Raw genomic sequence first — 21,374 nt, 5'->3', positions numbered from 1 at the left:
TTACCACAAAAATGACAAATTAAGACGTACATTGAAATTAATTTTTTCTAGCTTTAACTCAGAACAGATGTTTAAAGAAAACTTTATGAAAAAAATCATACTTGTTATATGCCAGTTGAAAACAATCATCCCTCAACAAACATCTGAATTTTGGTCAGCCTGAGTCCTACAGCACCACATTAAAGCTCATTAAGGATAAAGATGGCTACAATTATCTTCAATGGTTCTCCTACCAGGTTGGTTGCCTCGCCTAGATACCCCTCCACAGGAATACTTCCAGGGTACCTGGACTAACACAGGGTAGTGAAATGCTGTGTACCACTCTTAGCTCACATTTTGGCCAAGGTGGTTTTGACTCTGCTGATACTGTTCTGCTTGGCTATTCCTCTGTTTTGATTGACCTTTTGCTATTTAATGAGAATGCGCCAGAACTAAAGTTATCCAATCCTAAAATAAGAGCAATTACTTTAAGAAGGTAAATGATAACAAATATCCCTTTATATATTCCCAAAAAAAAAAAAAAAAAAAAAAAAACCCACCAAAGAGCATTTAGCAAGCTTTGACTTTTTCCTTATTCTTAGAGTTCAATAAAAATGATCACAAGCTAATTTGGGATATACTAAATAATGGAGGCAGAGGGGAGTCTGTATATTCTAACTATATTTTTCCGTGTAGGAATAAACAGAATGGAATAGAATATGAAAAAGAAATATTGAAACTTGCCTGAGATTATTTATAAATAAGACAAAATTACTAAGGAATGAAGCAGCAGTTCCAGTCACATTGAAAAAAAACTAGAGTTATCTCAGAACACCCAGCTGTGGCTTCATTCAAAATACTGACAAGTCTCCAACACAAAATTCCTGAATTAATAAGAAATCTCTTTCACCTTTATTTTGGCTAGTGGACAACAGTGGCTGGTGAGGGAAGCATTCAAGACTGCAAAGAAATAAGAATCACTGCCTCTGAAAGATGGCAAGAATTCAGGGTTAAAACAACCCTGCTTCTTGATATCAGTACATGGAGAGATGTATTATTTGCAGCAGGAATTGGGGAACGTCTGACCACTGACAGAAAACGAGCTGATGGCCCAGTAAAAAAAGGGAATAACATAACTGCCCTGTCATTGTGCAGATACTAGAAGGCACTCCAATGCTCCAAGTGATTTTCCCCTCCATCTCTCCCACTACATTTAGTCCCTGTAATCACAGAATACTAAGAACACTTTGGTCCAAAACATTTTCCAGATATGGAATCAGGAAAGGATGAGTTTGAGCTTTTGTTCCCTCACTGACCCCATCTGACAAAGTTTGGAATCCTTTGGCAATATTACAGTTATTTAGAGGTAGAGCTTTAAGAAGTACAATTAGCCTTGATTGAAAATCTGAGAGGCAAGCTAGGAGTGAGTATCCCACTGCAGCTTTCAGAGGCAAAGACATCCAATAATTCTTAGCAGTAAGCCTCAGGACTGTAGATATAATGGCAATCTGAAATCTTCATGAGTTTCCATTTAGTATTCTTACATCGTAAATAGGAACACGATATTTACCAGTGATTGATATCCAAGGAACATAATCTGTCTTACACGAGGTTATTTATTTATAAAGAGCCCTGCAGCTGTGCCCGGAGAGAGAGTGGATGCTCTGTGAAATGCAATGGATGTGTATATACATGCCCTGTATTCGGTGTCAAACTGTGACATTTTATCTAAAATTCCTTGAGTGGTGCATCTTCATATCATCTTATAGCAATGGCTTAATGATGTTAGCAAAAGAGTGCAGCCAAGAACTCCTGTCTTGTCCTCCTAGTTCAGATTCCTGCATGGATGGGATTCTTCTTATACATGAAAACAACTGGCAGTATTTTAAACATATCTTCTTGGTTTGCCAAATCTGCAAACAAATCAAGCAGCGAAACACCACATGTGAGCAGGCTTATAGTCAACTCTTACTCTTTTGCTTGAACAAAAGACAAAAGCATATTTGCAGTAAAGTTCAAATTTCATTATTTCTGTGCAAGGAAAGTGAGGGAAGGTAATGTATGGGTATCTGTGGCTAACAGCATTTCAAAGTTATCAGGTGTTTAGAGGGAAGTTGGGTTCATTCTGAATACTAAAATATGTTATTTAAAATGTTATGACCTTTAGATTAAGGGATAAATCCTCAGCAAATTCCTAAGTAAACTGCATTAGTGGTAAGAATTCATCTTCAGTTTTTCATTCCATTGATGAAAGCACATAACACAGAACTCCTACACAACCTTACTCAAAATATTAAAGGACAATATCCAAAGTTCACAAAGTAACAAATCTGAAAGTCAGGTAAATCCTTTGTTTTTGCATCACAATTATTTCTGTGAGGGTCGTAGGCATTAAATAAATAAATAAATAAATAAATAAATAAATAAATAAATAGAAGGTTTTATCTTGAAACACCTCAGACTTCCGAAACATGCCATTTTACCTAAACTCTCATTAATATATTTGGCATCTATGAAATTACCATCAAGCTCCTTTAAGGCATACTACTGTATGGGGTATCTTTACAGGCATATCTTCAGGCAAGGACTTGATCTCCCTATGATTGATAGAGGCACTTACCACAACAGAATCCTAATCAAGACACAGATCCTCTGGAGAAATAAGAACAAATAATAATGACAGTAGTACTTTAATATCCAACTAAGCAAGAATCATCTCGGCTTTCTTGAACTGAACATTTTTTCCCCTATCATTTATATGCATGAAATGTTGGGGCTGACTATCCCTACAAGCACACTCTGGTCTTCTGCAGAATACCAGACAGAACTAAACAGCAGTGTGATGAAATAGCATACACATTAGTAAGTCTGGAGTTTTTCATATAAATACTTTTGCAGTAGAATTACTTGCCTACAGAGCAGAAGGGAGAAGCTTGAAAAAGCAAAGGATTATTTTATCATTTCAAAAACCCAAGAGCCTCAGCACTTCAGACCATAACTGTATGTCCTTCCTGAAAATAGATGAACCTGTGAATTCTTGGGGGACAAGGGACTATAAGAACCCAAAAAGATATTTATATTTGGAGGTATATTTGGAGGTACATCAAATGTGTTGCTTTAGGTCAGTGGAGAATGGCAGATCAAAAGCTAATGGAGAAAGGCTGGTAAGGGGCTGGATTTAGGATAACAAGCCTACCAAATACTTGAGACTATTTGTTGTCCTGCTTCTCCTATGACGTCCATAAGACATCAGCATTCCCTGTTAACCCCTGAAAAATGCAGAGAAGACATAATGTTTGATGCAGATAAACTCCATATCTTTCAAACTGAAAACACAACTGAAAAGATAAATATTAGATGGAAGGAATATACCTACAATAAACAATTCTGTTGATGAAATGCAATTAGCAATCTTATTACTTGATTCTGGAAAAACATGTTTGTTCAGAGCTACAATAAACAGCCACATGTTCCTTCATCAAAAAGTGCAAATCAGCCAACTTAGTTAAGAACTATTCTAAGAACACTTAATAGCATCCAGGTTCAGTGACCGATTTTCTACTTTAGGCAGGAAGAGAGGTGTAGCACAAACAATCTGGAGGATAAAAACCTGACAGCAAAATCTCCACATATACCAAAGAAAATAACGTGCCTATGACAGCTACAACAGCAGCAATTTTCAGCTTCTTACACTGTTCATGCAACGCACTTTGCAGTCATCCCTCTTGCATAAATCTGTACGTTATAATTTTGCGTTCCAATGGATCGGTTTGTGTGCTCTGTATCTGCAAATGAGCCAGATAATAGGAGTGTGAGAAGTGATTTGTGCTATCAGTGACATCAGGAGTTTTGCAGCTGTAGTTATTAACAGATTTTTTTTCATCCAGCAGCATTGACTAAAATCAATCACTCTGATAACCAGGCATGGCATGAGCTGTCCGCCCTGTCATTTCAATCTGATTAATCACACATACACAGACCTTTACCTTAAAGGAGCAATTGTTCACATTTAATCACAAAGATACATTCAAGCATACCATCATAGATTACTAAATTTAAGTGCAATTTATGTCTTACAGTTTGGCAAATACGTTTATGATAATATGGTTTTGGCATATAGATGTATTGTTTCATTCATTTTACAAACATTAAAATCTAATCTAATGTGTTGCACTTTGAATCATTTATCACATCAGATTTTCAGCTTTTGAAACTTCCATTATACACATATTCTTATCTGCAGATTTATCGTAATAACCCAGGTACAAATAAGTTATTAGTTATTATGCCTTCTTCACACTGTGCTTGCTTAACAGTAGGCACCTTCTTCATCATGGATTAAATGACTTCATTTTACCTAAACATCCTATATTCTATTAACTGGTCATTCTTTTGTTTCAATTTTCCTTTTTAACCTCAGAACAAAGCACAGCTCCTCCATTAAGAGTTATGCAAGACCTTCAGTCTCCTTTGGGTTTTGGGGCATTTTTTAATTATTATTTCATTTTCTTTTTTTCTCTTTAAAATGAAAGGCATACAAGAGAGTCCATACACTATTATAACATTCTGCAAGTAAAAGCAGGCCACTCCGCGAAAACACACTGTTATGCCAAAAAAAGGCTTGAATTTGAGATCAATTAAACCAGTAGCATATTTGACTCTGAAACACCCTATATCCCAGGTACTTCTTGATTAGGCCTAAGCACTCAAAAGCATTCAAGTGTCCTGGGGTCCACCACCATTAAGAAACATCAGTGGGCATAAGTTTCACTTTCAATCCAGAAGCCAACGAAATATAAGAGTAAGCTGAAAATTTGAGTATAAGCCTAAATGTTGTGCTGATAAAGTTGCACAAAGCCATAATCTTTGGTTCCGTTGCTGAAGTCATAGGCAGTGGTTATCACTTGCTACGCATATTAAGCAGGTGACTCCTTAAGCTTTTAGCTTCTTCAAAAGTATTAATTCATCAACATTTCAGAATTGGGTGTATTTTCTGAAGAGCCAGATCCATATGTTAGGAATTAGTTTTTATTTACTGTTTCTAAACTAGATGATACTCATGTTTTAAAATAAGTACTTTTTCAAAGTTTGTTGTACTTAGATCTATATATGAATTGACTGAGTAAAATTTTTATGCTTTACTTTTAAACAAATAGATTTTAAAATATTTTAATCAAATAAGGCAAAAAAACTTTTAGTTAAAAATATAACATGATGAATATGAAGTGAACCTTTCTTTCATTTGTAGCACATTGTGCAGGAGGCCCACAATAGCAGGCTCCTGCTCTGACTGCTCCCCAACTGTAGTCTCAGGAAATGACAAGTAGAATACATTGACAAGCAACTAACCTCCAGAAGGAGGAGAGAAAGCATTCTTCTGCCAAAGAATTTTAAAAGAAAAGCCAAAGTTTTGAAGGCAACCAGAGGCTTGCTTATGCTTAAATAAATGGCAGAGACACAGATTCATGAACAGACTACAATTACTCAAAACTGCACAGTGCATTTATTTTCTTAGTCCAGAATTGGGTTGCAGAAGGATGTTGCTTTCTATCACATGTCATGCACCAACAGTATAGACATAAAAAGCACCTAGAGGTTCAATTGTCATTCTGTAATGCAATCACAGGAGCCAGGCAGAACATAACTGGGGTGTAATCACCACCAGAAGCTTTAATATAAGTGCCCCTTAAATAGAAAAGGCTGACTTTTAAAAACATTCCTCCTCATCACATCCTAGAGTATTTTCCAGAGCAAGAACAGCTGTTAACCTTATTGTGCCCACCCAGTTCAGCAAAACTCTACCACCTTTGCTGTTGTAATGCACCTTTATCAAGTAGAACACAGGCAATGAACCACAGAGCAATCCATACTTCATGCAGAGTGTTTTACAAGGATACACCACAGCAAGTGATTTTTGGATCTTTCTTAGGCTCTGGAAAAAGATCAAAGCGATGATTTTGTACATATATTCATATTTAAATTGGAAATCTAGAAAAAAAAATGCAACTGCAGATCAGAACATTAGTCCATCTAGTACACAGTCCATCCCCATAGCTGCTACCATCAAGGAACATGCAAAATACCTGGATATTATCTCACAAGTCACAAATTGTGTCCACACAATTGTCTTCAATAGCTATTCATTAGCCAGTTCTCTCTCATTTTTCTGGTCCCTTTTAAAATCAATTTGTATTATGACCATCTAAAAATAGTAGAGGTGCATTCTGCAGTTTAAATTCTGTTGTACAGAGGAAAAAAAGAAATGCTGTGTGTTAGATTTTTTCCTCCCTCTGTCTAAGCCTACCAGCTCATAGGTGCATGCTTATCCCCTTTGCAGCAATCATCTTTGTATTCACCTCCACCAGAGAACTTCCCACGTTTGTACCCCTTCTGTTCTTTAAAGTTCCAGTCTGCTTAGCCTGCCCTTGGGAACAAAGTCATTTAAGTATACTGACTTCATTTTTTCTGAAGACCATTTGGTAAAGAATTTGACTAATAATCTTAAGTTCAAAGTAAATTAGATTTAAAACTCAAAGACCTGTAAACTATTTCCTATTATACCACATTTGATCAACTTGTTTGCTTTTTTTTTTTAGTACTATGCTGCAGAAGCCTTCTGGAAGAACTCTTTCAAACATGGAATTTACCATCTCACCTTCCTGTTTTACTGAATAATCTGGTTATTCATAAAAAAATGCTAACCATAACTATCAAATTCATCTGTTTGATGATAAAAAATTCCAGCCTCTTTTGCTTTTGCCTTTTAAAAATGTTTTTAAGTCTCAGGTTTTTCTGTATTCTCTCCAACATTTTTGTATTGTTGATACAACATTGCACTGAGCATTTTAAATGCAATTCCTATTGCTGATGTTGAAAGGCATATTAACAGGTTTTGACTTATTTATTCTCATTCCATATCTCTTATACTCTATATATAACTTTTTGCCCTGTAATTAGAAAACTGACTTGCTCTGACTGATGAAGAAAAGGAAACAATACAGGACATGACATCTTTCCCTCTGCCTGCTTGAGACCTCACAGTTGGTCAGGACTCTCTTAAGTTAGGGTGTCCATCTGCAAAAATAAGTAAATAAATAAATATGCACACAGTGTAGAGTAAAAATGCATGGCTAATTCTTCTCACAACACAAACAAAAAGTAATTTTTGAATGTAGCAATGTATTTTCAGCCTCTTGAAAAGGAACGCTTTTACTGTACAAATTTAGTTCAAAGAGTTAATGCCACAAGACATCACAAAAGCCATGTATTGCACTGGGCCTTTCCTTTTCTTCCCAGAACATCTTAAGTATCTTTCAAGAGAGTACCTAAGTAGGTATCCATTAACAGAGTAGGACGAATTTCTCTCAACTAAAAGACTACTTTATTGTCATGTATTCTTCCAAATGTGCACAAAGTCAGAGATTTATCTTATCTGTAACTGTCTTATTTAACTCATTTCCTAAATGGAAGGAGTATTTATCAGAACTGAATATGATACATTAGTATGGTTTAAGTCATTAATGGAGGAATACTAAATACAGTCTATTGCTACAATCCTACTCCAGTCTAATGCAGATCACATAGATGACATGCATTTCTAAGAGTGTAAAAATGTTTTTTTTCTATTTGACATATATCAGGAAGTCAATATTGCATCCATCTTCTAAGAAAAATCCTAAGGAAATAGATATCTGATTTTTTTTCAAATACACTGACTTTCTCTAGAGTCTGTTAAAGATTTGCCACAAGAAAAACAATAAAGAAAGAAGATGAAGCACCGAACTCTCACATCATGCCTTCATGTGCCAAGCCCCTAGACACAAAGACATTAAAAAGTTCTTACTGATTGAATATGACTAGATGAAGAAAAAAATTAATATAGAATAGAAAAGTATTCTCAGAATCTGTAAACAATATTAATAATTGGGGAAGAGGGGAAAAAACATATCCCAAATAGCATTTTAAAATAAGATCACTAAGACACTTTTTGTGCGTATTGTATCGTTAATTGATGTAAATATAGACAAAGAAAACCTTTACTAATAATGAAAAAAAAACCCTCATAATGAAATAAAAAGTACTCTAAAAATTGCATGGTATGTTCAAACTGCTTTGAACTGTCAAGTGAGATGTCAATGGTGAGATAGGTCTGAAAGAGCATGTATAAACTTTTCATTATTTTCTTTCTATTTTAATATATTTGTAATTATGACATTACCTAAATTCAATAATATAACTGAAATCAAGATATTGCTATATATCAGTAGCTGAGCAGGCCTTTCCTTTTAGTTGCACAGCAGTGAAATGGTCATAATTGACATTTTTGTCACGTTGCTGTGTTAAGTCCCGGATTGTGTTGCATAAATGCACAGAAATTCAGCTGCATTGCACTTCTCTCTCACCCTACCTACCATTTTACTTTTTGCTCTCTTCCTGTCTGTCTTTTCCTTCCAGTCTTTCATCATATGTGAGAATTGTGGTTTTTTCTCTGCTTGTTGGCAGGGAAAAAGAGGCTATATAATGTCTGCACACTACCTGATCCTGAACAAAAATCAGCAAAACTGCAATCAACATCCAGATAAGGTCCTCTAATTTCATTCTGAATGTGAGAAGGATAATTTAAATCACAACACTGCTAATGCTGAAGTTAAAAGCAAGCAACACGCGTGCCTCAAAGAAAAGAATTCTAAACCCAAAAAAGCCCAGGATTTTTTATGAAATGACAGAATCAAAGGTGATTTATGCTTTACACCTAATTCTAATTTTTATAGAATAGACTGAAGATAGGACACATCAACCATATTAATATTCAAGCCAATCCCTTTAAGTATCACACAGTCACTAATCAGAGCTGAAGGGGACTGAGCTTTTCTCACAGTTTTCATTCTCATTTTTAAATTACTTAATTTCGTACTATTTTATATTTGAAACACTTTTCTTTATCTGGCACGTAACCGCTATAGTTCAAGTAGTTAAACAAACAACACCTAATTTGATATTCTGTAAAATTAATTTCAATAGAGAAGCTGATGAAAAAGAGAAAGGCTATAGTATTTTATAGGTATTACTAAATCTTGTCCCTCCAGAATTAAATCTTCACAGCAGTCACTTCATAAACAAGATTCAGGGGGTTTGAGGTGTTACTTACATATGCAGGAGAATATATGTCACAAAACACTTTGTTGTATTATTGACATATAAGCATATATTAAACAATCTAAACTAACAGTTATTGAACAGCAAAGATCTCATCAGAGAATTACAGAGCAATTGTGGTACCTGAGGCCAAACGGGGCTCCTGTCCCAACATTCCCCACGGGTTCTATGCAGTGACAACCTTCCCTTCACGGTGTTATCAGCTGTCACCCATCTGATACTATCAGCTAAGCTTTTGCTTTTATAATAGACCTACTGAAGCTGTATCTACTGTTTGGTGGGGGGTTTTTTAATCACCACTATTTACTGAGTCCCTGTGTTTTAGTCTTTGTTTTGTTGTTGGATTTCTGATAATAAGATTCAGCTCATCTTGTCACACTTGAATTGCCCAAGATAACCCTTGCTTTCCCAGGCTAACACTGGTCAAGACCAGAATTATCAGAATACAAAGGGGGATTTTTTCCAAGTACCACTTGAACATCTGGACTAACAGGATTTTTACATTTGAAAATCATGTAGAAATTTAAAGCATTTAAGAAGAGAGACAAAACTTATTCTACCAACACAGAAAGAGACAATATTAACATCCTAGCTATTTTTACCATTCAAAAAGCAATTATTTAGTCTTTTATGTGTACTGGGCCCAGCTTAAAGACATATCTTCCCATCAGTTTCAGACTGCTTTTCAGAGTTCCCAGGAGTAGTGCGAGTTCCTCCCTTTGCCTCAACCCCAGCAGCACTCTGAAAACGCGGTTGCAAAAGTGCACAAGAGAGAGTTCTCAGTCATCAGCACTAATTTTGGTCACTCAGGGTGACTGAGCCATGCCCTGCTGTATTCAAAGCAGCATGAGGGCACATAGAGAAGCCTTGGCTGGTGCTACCAGAGAACAGAGACTCTGAGAGTGGAAATGGCCGTGACAGCAGTTCAGAATGAACATTTCCCCATTCCAGCAGTGCCTAAGCAAAATTCTTCTATTCATCCAGTTAGAAAAAGGAGCATAAACTCATCATACTTATCTAGCAGAAGACTGATGGAAGTATGTTTACAGGCAATTAATACATACAGCACTTACACTAAGATCACTAAGAGACCCTCAGAGCTGGTACCAATGCACCCAGAAGCAGAACAACCTGCTTGCTTCTGAACTGCCCTTTCACACATAATGAAATCCAATTGAATGCACCACACTACATTTATGTCTGCTTTCACTTGCACAAAAAGACAAGGAGTCATTTTGGCAGGAGACTCTCCCTCCCTGATTTTCCACATTGATTGTCAAATCACAACGGCTTCACCATGGCAGAAGGAAATGGGCAGTGAGATCCTTCCAAATCTGGACAAGACAAACAAATTCTTCTAGAACTTTCCAGTTTCTCAGTATGATCTACAACACTAGCATTTTGATATCACCCTCTGACATCTACACCTTCTCTCTTGAAACCCACACATTTCACGCACCTTCTCTCTCTTTTTACTCTGTCTGCTTGGCCAGAGAGCACAGCACTCCTTACACCGTAGGAGGACAGTAGCAACCACTGAACATATTGCAGAGGTTAAATGAATCTTGAATAAATCTTTTCTCTGTTAGTTTTCAGAATAAGTAAGAATTCAGAAGGGAGGAAAACAGTGATATGAATAAAAACCGTCATTGTTTTTTGAGCATGTCTTCTACCACATTTCCACCTTAGAGTAATCCAATCACTATTCTACTTTTCACTGAAGATATATAAACCTCACATTTCCATTCCCTGATCAAAGGTGTGTGCCTGCCTGGATACATTGGCTGTACAGAGTACATTTGGTGTACTCTCTTTGTGTCTAGAATTTGGAGAGTGGTACCACTTCCTTCAAAAGCATGCTATCAGCACTATGTAGAGCCTTGCAGCAATGGCAATAAATCATTTCAGGGATTATAAACCATTTGAAGGAGAAATATGCTTTTCTAGCAGCTTATACTGATGCCCAGCTGCAGTACATTCCTTTGATTCTGCCCACAAAAACAAACCAAAATGTCCACCAATACTTTTTTTTCTTGCAGAGGGACACCTCCTCTCCTGTGGAGCAAAACTCGCTTTGTTAAGAAACAGTACCTTCAACCTCCAGTTCCTCATGCCTTTGCTGCACTGACATTGTCTCCTTATGAATGAGAAGTGTCTCCCTTTGAGTCCCTTTTTCTATGTAATTTTTTTTCATTAAGTCACCAGCTCAGACACAGAGAAGCAACTTTGAGTAGAGATGTAAAAACAAAGTCACTCCAGTGGCAGTGATCTCTCCATATGCGTATCAGTGGAGTTTATATTATGTTCATAAAACTTGTTGGAGCTTTCTTGTTTGTTTTCCACAGAATCTGGGAAAAGTTACACATCATTTAATAAAATAACATTATTTAATACAATAGAAAGAAAGGATCCTCCAAAAATTGCTCCTCTACCTATTTCACCATTTGATTTCTCTCTTACTGATGCTGCTTTATACTTATCAAGTTGGTCTAACCTTGTTTGTGCCATTGGGCTGGTGCCAGATACCTCAATGAGCCACACACAGAGGTCCATCACAACAACCTCCCCTCAAGTGAATGCTGCACTGAGTAACAGGGATCAGTGCCCAAACATGCATAAGAGTACTGAGAAGCATGTGACAGCTGTTAGATTTTGGAAAGTTTAGGTGACAACACTTCCCTCCCACATTCCTCACCTGTGTGAGACCAGAGCAGTGAGGCGAGGCTGGCTGGTTAGACCACATTGACAAGATAAATGCATGCCCTTGAAAAAATCCTGGTCCTATTGACGTCAAAAAGCAATGGATTGGGTCCCCTGTCAGACACAGAAAGCAGACATCTGCTTCACTGCAAATGCGAAGAGGAATTCATTACGTCAAGCATAGTCTTATTCCAAACCAAACACTATTAACATCTGAAGTATTTAAAATTTTTAACTGATGTAAATTCCCTTCAGTTTTCTTCTTGATTTCCTGTGTTAAATAATGATAAATGTTCAAAACCAAGAATTTTTATTATTTCTTATTCTTTTATTGTTAAATTTTGTTGAGGCTTTTTGATACTTTCCCTGTTCTGCCCCCCTCCTCATTCTATGCATTTCTCTCCCCTGCTGTGTGCATCTGCTGTGTCTCTCTCTCACTTGCTTTCTCCCTGCTGTGTACATCCACTATTTCTCCCCACCACTCCTCTGTGTGTGTTTGCCATCTATCTCTCTCCCCCTCCTGCTGCGAGTGTTCACTGCCTCTCCCCCTCCCCCCCAGTACGTGCTTCCATCCCGCAGCTTCCTCTGCTGCTGCAGTGCACATGAGCCTTTTCTCAGCAACTCCTACAGACATTCACACACACCTTCCTCTGCTTGCCCTCTCCTCTATTTTTCATCCCCTCCTTCATGCACCCTTATCCCTGCTCATCTTTATACTATTCTCCCTTCCATCTTTTTGATATTCTGGTTCCTTCCGTCTCCTTATCTGCACCACTCTTCTCTCAGTCTCCCCTTTGTACCACTTCTCTCCAGTTCTCACTGATCTGTTCTCACAAATTGATTCTACAGGAAAAATGTTCTTGTTTGCAGGGGTGTGCAAGCCCGCACTGCAAACCATTCAGCACTGTGTCAAATCTGAGGTAGTCAGCTGAATTTGCAGAAGAATGCTTGCTTCCTGCCATCATGCGCACAGGGTAAAGTCTCCCAAAACACTCTCTTTTTTCCCCCCTCATATTGCTGCGCTGCAAGGTTCATTTGCATGTAATGCAAAGTATTCAAGATATGCCTTTGCATATCTGCAAAGTTCTTATTGGCAAAAGAAAAGGATCTATTGTGACACTAATCCTAACTGTTGCAGTTTAGGTCACAAAAAACTAAATATGTGCTTTAATTGGTATGAAATAGTGGGGCAGAATCAAATCCAAATGCATCTTATGATTTTCCATCTCTTTCCAACTGATGTATAAGAACAGTGACTTAGTCACTCAGTGATCAACTAATTGAGTCAGCTCTCATCCTTCTTCTGAAAAAATTTCATCAACTTGCTCTCACTTTCAGTGTCCAAGTAAGTCACTTGAAAAATTTAAGACTGATCACAAAACTCATCCTCCAAGAGTTCCAACAGGGATACCTACACAACCCTGTAGTTTCTCATTCAGCACTAACTAGTGCTGTCTTCCATTTAACTAATCACTTATATTACTTATGCAGATCCCCAGTTTTCCAGTTTTGACTATTAATATCCAGATATTAATTACCAGATACCCAGTACAGTCTGATGATCGAAAACAGACCTCCTTGGTCTAGAAATTCATTAATTTTACCAAAGGTAGCGTCTCTGCCTGGCACAATGTCCCTATAGTAGACCCTTCTAGCATTTATCCCACTCTGAAGTATTTTCAGGCTTTAAATATTTATATTTTCTGTAAAATCTGTCCCATTGTCTTACTAAGACCTTGTTTAGATTTTTCCTCTTAGAGCATCCATAATAGATTTGCTATATGCTCAAATCTACCTATTTTATTTATCCTACAATAACATACTAGTTCTTTTCCAAAGTCAAAGATGAAAATTATGCAATATTTTGGGGGAAAAAAAGCAGATAATTTTCATCTTGCTTCTTCTAACTTTTACTTACGTGTCTGATCTGCTGACTTCCACTTAATTAAGTGGAAGCCTAATCTAGTCATAACTCCTTTGTCACTTTTGTTCACCTCCACAGGTACCTGTTTTGTTTGGGAAAAAAGTCCTAGGCAGCTTGCTAAGTGTCCTAGGCCTCCTCTAGTGCATCTTCCTCTCCCATCCCCTGCAGGTGGTTACCTTTAGCTAGAGGGGCACCATGGCACAAGCAGGGTTACTGGGGCTCCTGAGCACTTGGTGCTTTCAGCCCCTGAAATACGACGGAGTTATTTCACAGGAAAGGAAGCTGCTCTTGGTTGTGTTACTCCCACGTGTCTGTGGTATGTCAAACCTAGAAGCACTAACAAAACCATGCCAGAGGCTGGCATTTGAGAAGGCATATACCCATGATCCTGGCATCTAAGTCTTGCTCAGGTTTTCTAGATCATCAACTGCTTTAAAGCAGATGCTGCCACCGTTGGTTCTTGACTAAACAGTAAACCCTGAACTTGACTAAATAGTTTCTGCTCTGATTTTTGTCAAAGTCTTTTATAATTGTGGTACATTACTAGAAAAATTGGAAATACTTCCACATCAACTGACAAATTTTATTGAACTGTGAGTTGAAAAGATTTTCAGTAAAATCCCTGGTATCAAATTTACTTTTGTTGCAGACGTCACAGAGGTCACTGCTAATTTCCTTTTTTTTAAAGAAAAAAGAAATTAGGGAGAACTTCATATATAATGCATAAGCACACCTGCTTTACATTTTGTATTAAATAAGTAAATTCAGTTTTAACAGTGACTTGTCAACATCATTGTAGCAAGAGGAAATTTTGGCAGTTGCACAGAAAAAAACGGATGAAGGATTTAGTGCTTCAAATATGACCTGGGCTTGAGAAATAGGCTCAGTTGGTGAATACTTCTGTGAAAGTGATCAACACAAAAATGGATAACATTGCCACTGACATTTTTATCACACAGTTTGAGTGTTGACATTCCAAAGAGATAATAAGAATGATCCAAAAGATCAAAGTTCCTGTCACAGGCTTTCCGCACTTTCAAGGAGATGATGGCATATCCATTTATACATGTTTCAGTGTTTGGAAATGTTCTTTTTCTTTCTTTATCCAAAGAACTTTAAGACTCATCTACATGACATTGTACTAATGAATAGATTCCACAGAGAATGACAAAATAGGCAGGTCCATGCCTATACATGAAAGCTTAAAAAGAAAACTAGGATATTTCTAATAAAAAGCACCTTAGAAACATGAAAGAACAGTGGGAAAATATTATGGATATTCTTTTCCACATAAAAACACCTGCAATATTTTTGTTACCTCACTAAAGTTAAAAGCTCCATTTGTATTTTAAAGAATAAGTTGCCACCATATCCAAACTAGACTAAAAGTAATTTTTATCTTGGTCATCTAGAAACAGGTCAAATGACTTTGAATTTCCTGTTTCTTCTGCCAAACAAATGTTCTTCATTTGAGAATAAATTTCCATGCCCTGACGGAATAGGCAGCTCACAGGAGAGTGATCTAACAAAAATGACTGCGGCTCAGGATATGAATGTAAAACTGATTGCTTGACCTGCTCTGTAACACAGCTCGTATCATGCATATGCACCTGAGAAGCTATTATGATTTGCACATCTTCTGTCTGAATGACTGCCATTCTATCTGTAATAACTTTACCAGTTAAATCACCATCTGTTTCACAGTCTTTCTAATGTTTATATCTCCCTTTTCTGTCCTAGGAAAAGAACAAAATTGTTTTCCTCTACTGCATGAGAAGAAATATCCCCGCACTCAGCTGGGGAGCTAAGCTAACATATCTTAACTATCTCTATCAAACCAAAACAGATTTTAGCATTCAAATGAACTTGAATGAAAACCATGATCTGCTACCCCTACAGAGGGCAAGATAGAACAAGAAACACATTGCATGTTTTCCTTTGTCCTTCTATCCCATCTGGCAAACTTGTTTAAATGCTAATGTAACTGGCGATAATGAGCGTAAAAAACCCAGAACCCTGACATATACCAATAGAACTGACACAGCATTTACATGGACCCCAAATAGATCACAGGTCAACATAACCAGAGGAAACTTGGATACTCTCAGATAAGTTATAAGGTTTGTAAACTCTAGGATTTGTTCTTCCTTGAATTATTAACTGGAGTTTAAACAACTTCCATACTGCTTCTCAATTCTTCATTATTAAAAAAACCCCAAACAGTACAGCAAACCAGACATCTCTCCCAAACTCAAACACTGAACAAAGCAAAACCCAAAAAGTCTAAATTCCAACAAAGCTACATTTGACCTAGCCTTGCCTGAAAAGCTTAAGGAAATAGGTAACATTACCTCCACCATCAGGGAAGGCCGTAATCACATCTTACATTTTTACTACACGACAATAAATGCAGACAAAGCTGGAAACCTGCTATAGGTAACTCAGAGATTATGACTGTGCAAGTCAGAGACTTACAGAAGTTGGGCAGGAGGGGGCTCTAAGGGAATCTTTGCAAAAGAAGTATCAATATGGATTTGCAGAAGAATCATGGAATAGTGAGAATTGCTATTGACCTCTCAGGACCCCGGATTAAAAAGTCAGAGTAGAGAACCTAGTTCTATACTAGAACTATAGAAAGTTCTATAGAAAGACTATATATAAAGTCTTTCATAATGGGCAAGGTTCGGATTAATCAGTTTGTCTCTCTTTATGCCTCTCCTGGTCATAGAAAGGATCTCTTGGGTTTTATTGATGCTGGAAAAAAGTGTTAATTAAAATAACACATGTACATTAGAAACCAACCACTCACAAAAGGAACTTCTGCTATGTTTCTCTAGTACTCAATTTTACTGACAGAAAGAAAAATTACTTTCCACTAGTTTGTCATAGTCTGCTCCCTTCTCTCCCCAGACAAGCAGTTCAGAGTGTCAGCAATATGGTACCATCAGAAAGCACAGAGGCAAAACGATTTTGAAACCACTTTCCTAATGCACATACATCCTTACTGATGCCCTCCCTCCAGGTCCCACACATGCTTCTTGTGTTGGTGAGATTTAAAATTTTCTGGGAACAGCCCCCGTATCCACGATGGATAAAATTTTCAAATAAAACAATTGAGCAGCCAGCCCTTTCTCTCCACACAACAGTTCTACCCTCTTCAAACTGATAAAGAGCCTTCAGAGCATTCAGCTGACAACTTAGAGCTATAGGCTTAACACTCATTTGCTGTAACACTGAATTGTGCTGACAGAAAAGACAACAGCCCATGAATCCCCTTGCCTGACCCCCAAGCAAGATGGGGCAAAACCACATAGTGGCACAACAAACACAAGGAGGAGCCCCTGGAGCTCACATGGTCCTTCTCTTGCCCTGAGGTACAGTTACCTACACCTGTTCTTTCCCCAGCCAAAAGCCACCCAGCCTTTTATCAAAGGCTCCCTGATAGCAACGCCTTCACACACATCCTGAAATAGTAACTTCAAGTCCGAGTTACCTTTACCACAGCCATTAACCAAAAATATTTCCTAGCAAGGAAGCAAGAGTTAAAGCTTTCAAAAGTCTCACTGGCAACATCTGCAAGAGTTGCCAGCACAAATGGAAGGGAACAAGATGGGAACCAGTTCACAACAAATTTTGATAAAATAATGGTTGGTTGAGAAAAGCAAAGCTACCCAATAAATTAAAAACAAAGAAATCTCAGGAAAAATTAAGAGGGAAATTATTACAGCTCAGAACTTCCTTAACCTATTGCTATAAGATACCATGAGTTCTTATGCTACTTAAAAAAAGCCACAGAGAATTCTCAATGGAGAGTTTCCTGAGAATCTGAAACCAAAGCAAAGCTCCCACAGTAGTATTCCAGGACCAAAAGCAGGGCTCTCTGCAAGCCTTGAGATGTTAACCACTCTTTCTTTTCAAATTCTTTTTTAATTGCAAGGTTAGTAGTAGGGAGACTATCTTGGGCATGCAGATTTTTATAGTGTCCAGGGAAGAGTTCCAATTGTTCAAGGGGAAGTTGGAAGCTGGCAATGTCACAGTGTCTTCTCATCTGCAAAAGAAAAGAATTCATGTACAAAGTCTGTGTCTTCTTGCTATTAAATCAAGCAACAGCTGAAAAACTCAGCTGCATAAAGCAACTCTACTCATCTTCCTTGTAGTCACCTTCAAAAGTCACCTAAGATTTTGAAGAACAGGGCACTAAAACAAATGTTCAGTGTCTTTTAAAATGTCCAGAAATGAATGAGCTGCCAGACTCATCAATTTCTAGAAACCAAGGTGACAGAACTATCAAAGACCCAGAGAAGTAACCACTGCATTGTCTTGCCTGACCTTCTGTGATGATGTGCAGAGGAATGAAGGAGCCACAGGCCTTATTACAGGGAAAGCATTCTTTGTTCTTGTAGCTTTCAAAACAAAGTACAATGCTCTTTTCCACTGCAGCTGAAGCAATTCTATCACCAGTGTCATTTTTTCTGATGTCTGAGCTGCCTACTTCAGAAACACTTCTCTGCCTAAACACAAAGAGCCAGTGAAAAGACAGAACATGGGTAGTTGGGCTTTTGTCCACAAACCCAGTAGCAAACCTTGTTAAAGGAAAGATGTATACTGAAAGTAATAGTGATGGTCTGCATATGGTCATGTTTATTTGCTGCCAGATACAAGTCCAGGTAAGGAGGCAGCTAAGCACACAGTCCAGGCCTCTTGCAAGGATAAGAAGCCCGTTTTTTGGAAGGAGACAATGGGATAAACACATACTTGGAAAATCTGACTCCCTGAAATCTGGATACCACTTTTTTTACTGGCACTCTATTGCCCTGATTGTGAAAATGAGCTGGAATAGTCTCTTAGGACTAACTGTCAGAAGCCTGCTCTTCCCACTGCATTTCTACCCACTCCCTTCACTGCAGTCTTGGCCTTCCTGCTCCTCCTCTGTTTGAGGGTTTTCTTCCCCTCTCTTGTTTCTCAGACAAAAAAAAAAGAGAGTAAGAAAGATGATGAGTGACCTGAGGAAAGGATCGATCTAGACACTCAGAGAAAAGAGGTCTGATATGGCTGTCAGTAGATGACAGAAAGAGGATGATCTATAGCGCTTAATGTCCAGATTACCTGTCCCGCAGCAAAAGAACATTTTAAAAATAATTATTCTTAGAGAAAAAACTTAAAATGTGATATCCAAGCCAAATATACAGGGAATAATTCATGTACATGTTTTCTGATAGCAAATTCATCAGCTTTACCTATTTAAAAACAAATCGAACTCCTTAATAAACCTTCTAATTTATATGAAAATTTTAGAAAACATATGGCAATTCTTACAGTAGTCATACCCAGCTACAATACCAAAATAAAATAATGATCAGTTTAAGATCAGACTCTCTAGTGGTAAGCTTTGCTTTAAACATGTGCCAGAGAAAGCCTAATTTAAGCTAGTTTAAATTTGAAACAAGAAACAGGTAGTCAGGGAATTATTATTGACATTTTTTACTTCCTAAGATCAATAAAATATCAATAATATCTGGAAGGAAATTTTTAAAAATATACTGTTTATGAAAAGAATTTTTTTAAATAGACATATAAAGACAAGAATAGTAATGTTTAAGACTGCAACAAAAAAATCTGACACATCAAGGAAAATTTAAGCTATGATTTCAACTGTCTTTTTTAATTAAAGTATTTTACCTCTTAAAAGACATATCATTGGTACAAAAGAAGTTGAACTGCATTCTGTTCTCAATTGCCTGTCATAACCTGTCAATTCACAGTGAGATAAAATGAAATGGCATCCATAAGTGCTGAAAAACTAGACCATTTATTAATCAGTCTGCTTTTTGGACAGAGTTTTCTATTGATATACTAGGAAATCTTATTTTGTTTTACATAGAGATGCACATGTAAAGTCAATAGCAAACACCGTAAAAGCAAAAACATTTAATGCTTTTATATGCAGCATAAACTGCTGTCGCAATTAAAGCAGCAGATGTATAGAGCAACAAAAGTAAAACAGTGCAAGGTATTAAAAGTCCTAGGAAAAAAATCTTACAGATTAATTACAAGATTCAACATATTGAATTCCAATATTCTCTTTTGTATATACCTCACCGTCTTTACCCTGTAATTCAAATCACAAACTTCCCAGATAATATTATACATATGCTCTTCCTATTCCTCTTCACCTACACTTAGATTTGTATAGCTACAGCTCTGTCTAAATTCATTTGCTACTGTTTTTGGAAACTGACATAATTTTTTTTTTTTATTTCATTCATTATAAGGTTTATTCTACTTTCTTGGCAAAGGGGCAGGACTTTTAAGGAAGCATTGGAAGCAACACAGCTGTTATGCAGAGTAAGGTGTGTGCCCAGCTGTGTTTGTCGGCTGCCCCTGTACTGACAGCCACCTACTTCACCCTTGGGTTTATTAGAAAAAGCAAAGTCCCATCCAGCTACTTATTGATACTGTCCTGTTTCTGTATTGGTCACCTGGTAAAATGGGAGGCACTTAAGTGCTTTATACGCTTATTCGCTTAGTTTCTTAAAGACCACTCACCTTTAAAGGATCCTGGGTTACATCTGGCTTTCCAAACTAGAAGTAAAGCATGACGGTAGGCTGGGCTGAAGTCAAGGACCTCACCAAATTCAGTTACCCAGTAGCCCTGCACAAATCTCTTCCCCTAAATATCATGACTCCCAGATCCCAGCTGGATTAATGGACCCAGCTGTCAAAATTCCCCCTATGCCCCTTTTACCAGCAGTGCTACAGGCAGTTCCTCCCAGCCTGATGCTCACAGTGCATGTGAGGTATCCAGGCAGCAACTTAAATTACATTTAATTTCAGCAGGAAAGACCTCCCAGGTGTAACAAAGAAGATATCACAATACCTAAACTTAATCCTTTTTACCACATTGCCCTACATTGCTTTGGGTCCATGACTTAGAGTAAGAGGTGACTGCATGCAATTTCTTGAGGATGGAAATAACAGATGTATAACTAGCAAATAACACCTTAAGTAAAAAGTGATAGTCCACCATTACTTTGTTGAGACAAACAGCAATAACCCTTCCCTAAAAGGAAAGAAATCCCTTTGGGAAGAAATACTCTCACTTCACAATGCCTCCAGCGCAGAGAGAATTTTTATTTCCTCCCCCTTCCCTTTGGGACTGCATTTTTCCTCAGGAGCAAACACCCCCTGCCACCACCTTCTTGTCAGATGCATTTTTGGCTGAAACATGGCAGACAGCACCCTCAGAGTGGAGATGCCCCAGGATCCTGTCCTTGCGGTTGCCATGGCTCAATAAAGCAGACAATAGCAATGCCAGTGCTCAAGGACTGTCTGCATCCCTGTCTTTTTTTTTTTTTTTTTTCCCCACAGAAACGGCAAAGGCATTTCAAAGGAATGGCAATTAATAGCAGATTCCTTGATTCAGCCTGACTATTAGGAGCCCTGAAGAATTGATACCACAGTCATGGAGACAGATCTAGGGATATCACATGTCCCCAGTCACCGACAGTCTGGGGCTTTTCCAGAAATGTCAGTGCTCTCAACATCTGAGAATCAGAAAAGAAAACGTAGAAACTCCTAACATATAAATAAAGGGAAGAAGCTTTCCTTTTATCCC

The 21,374-nt window shown here is 37.6% G+C and overlaps 1 long non-coding RNA gene across 2 annotated transcripts in view; it reads right to left on the bottom strand.

Moving 5' to 3' along the window:
* LOC136290227 (uncharacterized) overlaps window positions 1-21,374 on the bottom strand; it is a 128,612-nt gene that overhangs the window by 2,245 nt on the left and 104,993 nt on the right. The window lies entirely within an intron of this gene.

This window comes from Chamaea fasciata, unplaced genomic scaffold, assembly GCF_029207755.1.
Source record: "Chamaea fasciata isolate MVZ Bird 193981 ecotype frontalis unplaced genomic scaffold, bChaFas1.0.hap1 SCAF_5, whole genome shotgun sequence".
Classification (NCBI taxonomy): Eukaryota; Metazoa; Chordata; class Aves; order Passeriformes; family Sylviidae; genus Chamaea; species Chamaea fasciata.
The sequence above is the reverse complement of the archived record's forward strand: the minus strand, read 5'-3'. Positions and strand labels throughout refer to the sequence as shown.